The following is a 3381-nucleotide window of genomic DNA, read 5'->3' on the forward strand; positions in this document are numbered from 1 at the left end:
GATTGATAAAATTCTGGAAAACTGCTGGCGCATTTGTCAGACCAAAAGGCATAACCAAATTCTCAAACAGTCCCTCTGAGGTGAGAAAGGCAGTTTTCCACTCATCCCCCTCACGTATTCGGATAAGATTGTATGCCCCACGGAGGTCTAATTTAGAAAACCACTTGGCCCCAGATAGTTGGTTATACAAATCAGGGATAAGCGGGAGAGGATAAGTGTTCCTCACAGTAATCTTATTTAGCTCTCGGAAATCGAGGCATGGGCGCAGACCACCATCTTTTTTTTTTAACAAAAAAGAACCCAGCCGCCACAGGGGATACAGGGGGCGAATGTGCCCTTTACGAAGACTCTCAGAGATGTATTCTTTCATGGCAGATCTCTCAGGACCAGATAGATTGTATAAACGGGCCTTGGGCAATTTAGCATTAGAAACCAGGTCTATGGTACAATCAAATGAGCGGTGTGGTGGTAAAGCCTCAGCCTCTTTTTCCGAGAACACATCCTCAAAGTCTCTCAGGTACTCCGGAATACCCTCGAGACTGACGGATGACACAGACACCGAAATAAGGCAACATTTAGGTCCCCACTTTACAATATCCCGGGACCCCCAGTCAATTACCGGGTTATGTAGTTGTAACCATGGAAAACCTAACACCAGTCCAGCCGGGAGATTGTCCAGGACAAAACATGACATACGCTCCTGGTGTAAGGCCCCCACCTTGAGGGTAAACTCCTCAGAGATTAAATTAACCCCACTCTTTGCAATAGGTGATGAGTCGATAGCCACAAGTTTAATGGGAGTCTCCAGCCTAACTGTCCCTAACTTGCAAGTGGCCACCAGTTTGGAGTCAATAAAATTCATGGAGGACCCACAGTCCACAAAAGCCAAGGTATCAAAAACAGAGTCCATAACAGTTAGTTCCACTTTCAACAATATCTTTGAAAATGAAGAAAAAGGTACCTGTGAATCTGAGTGACCACCACGACAATCACCCAGATTCAGTCGCTTGCTAGTCAGTGAGCAGGAAGGACAGTCCATTTTCCAATGTCCGGGATCTCCACAGTAGAAACAGAGTTTGCCAAGTCGCCGACGTCTCCTCTCCTTTTCTTTGAGAGTGATGGCTCCCACTTCCACGAATTCTACAGGTGGCAAAGACTCTGGTTTACCAGGAAGAAAAGGAGCCTCCCGTTGCATGATTCCTCTCTCTCGTAACCTCCGATCCATGCGGACAGCCTGAGTCATGGCCTCTTCCAAGGAACTGGGTGAAGGAAAGAGAGCCAGAGCATCCTTTAAATGTTCAGACAGTCCCCTCAGGAACAAACACCTGAGAGCTGAGTTGCTCCAGGAAATCTCTGAAGACCACCGCCGGAACTCCGAACAGTACCACTCAGCTGAGAGCTTACCCTGAGAGCCCCATAATTGTGTCCTCTGCCAGTCTAACACGATCAGGTTCATCATATATCAGTCCCAGAGCATCAAAGAACATATTCACAGACATTCTTTCAGGGGCGGTCGGAGGTAAGGAAAATGCCCACAACTGCGGACCCTCCCGAAATAAAGATATAACTATCCCCACCCGCTGATTCTCATCCCCTGAAGATCGGGGTCTAAGGGAAAAAAAAAGTTTGCAACTCTCCTTGAACACGTGGAATTTTTTTTTCTCACCAGAGAACGTGTCAGGTAGTTTAACATAGGGTTCAGGAGAGTGCAGAAAAACATCAGTCATCTCACCTGACTTACTGACAGAGGGAGAAGAAACACCCTGGACTATTTTAACTGTTTCTGAAAGCTCCCTCTGCACCTGCTTCTGAGAGGTAGTCAAGGTCCTATGCTCCATGGAAAAAGTCTGCATCATCTGTGTCAAGTTAGTTATTTGATCAACCAAGGTATGCAGCGGATCCATGACCAGAGAGAGAGGAGAGAAAAAAAAAAGTGTGAATCTCTTTTAAATGTTTTGCGGTCAGTGATAATATCATGCTGCAGCAATGCAAGTATGTGCAGACTCCATGAAGGAGACTGGGTGACAGAAAAAGAGGTCACACTTACCACACCGCAGCCTAGTGCAAGCTGCACTGCGCCACCAGGTGGCGACAGAGAGTGGTCAAAACAAGCCAAGTCCGTAACAGTCGGTAAGCGTATTGTTTAAAGGGGAAAACAGAAACCGTGGTCAATAAACAAGCCGAGGGTCCGAACCAACCAGGAGCAAAGGTACCAAAGACGTGAGACAGAGAACGGAGTCAGAGTAAGCCAAAGGGTCAAAAAGCCAGACAGACGTGTGGTAACAAAAACGGGAAGCAGGAGACAAAGTCAGAGTCTTAGCCGGGTCACAAACGGAGGGGATACACACAAGAGTCAGACTAGGTTGGGTACAGGAGACAGGGCAGGTACAGGTAAGGGAGGTCAGAGGCAAAAGGAACACAGGGGTATCACAGGTAGCAGTCTCAGCAAGCCCAAAACTATCACTGACACAAACTGCCAGCAAGAGAACAAATAAATAGCCACTCCCAAATCAAAGAGAGGCAGGAATAGTTAACCCCACCATGACCAGGCCGGAGCAGGGGAAAAATGGCAAACTCCGACCGGGATCATGACAGTCTAACTGGTCTGTTGGAGCCAGAACTCTTATTGGTTGGTAGGGGATCAAATACTTATTTTTCACTGCAAAATGCTAATAAATTTAAATAATTTATACAATGTGATTTTCTGGATTTTATTTTTGATATTCTATCTCTCAATGTTAAAATTAACCTATCCTTAAAATTATAGACTGTTCATGTCTTTGTCAGTGAGCAAACTTACAAAATCAGCAAGGGATGAAATACTTTCATAATTTCCCCCACTGTACATCATTTTTGTATTGTTTTGCTGCACCTACACAATAAAAAAATTTAGGGAAAAAATATTAGTGCTACATCACTATATTCTGGGAGCTATAGCTTTTTTATTTTTCAACTGATGCATCTTTTTGGGGCTCTTTATTGCAGGACAAAGTGATATTTTCAGCAATGGTATATTTATTTGCATTTGTCTTTTTAATCACATTTTATTCCATTTTTTTTTAGCGGTATGATTGTGAAGACACAGCGTTTATTCTTAATTATGCCAGACATATTGGTCAGTAGGTCAAGGGACATGAGCCATTGTTCATAGGAGCCTATACGTTAACTCTAGATATTTGTTAATTTGTTGAATGCCTGCCAATTACATATTTTATCAGTCCCTGCAATTTACCAGTCTCCACCTTTAGAGGACAAATAAGCAGGTTAATTGAACAATGGGGGGATTACCTCCCATCACCTACCCCCAATCCAGTGAAAAAACGACCTGAATGAGAGCTGAGGAATATAAAAGGGGATCAGCCTCTGTTTCCAGAGAGACTC

The sequence above is a fragment of the Ranitomeya variabilis genome, chromosome 1, assembly GCF_051348905.1.
Source record: "Ranitomeya variabilis isolate aRanVar5 chromosome 1, aRanVar5.hap1, whole genome shotgun sequence".
In the NCBI taxonomy this organism is placed as follows: domain Eukaryota; kingdom Metazoa; phylum Chordata; class Amphibia; order Anura; family Dendrobatidae; genus Ranitomeya; species Ranitomeya variabilis.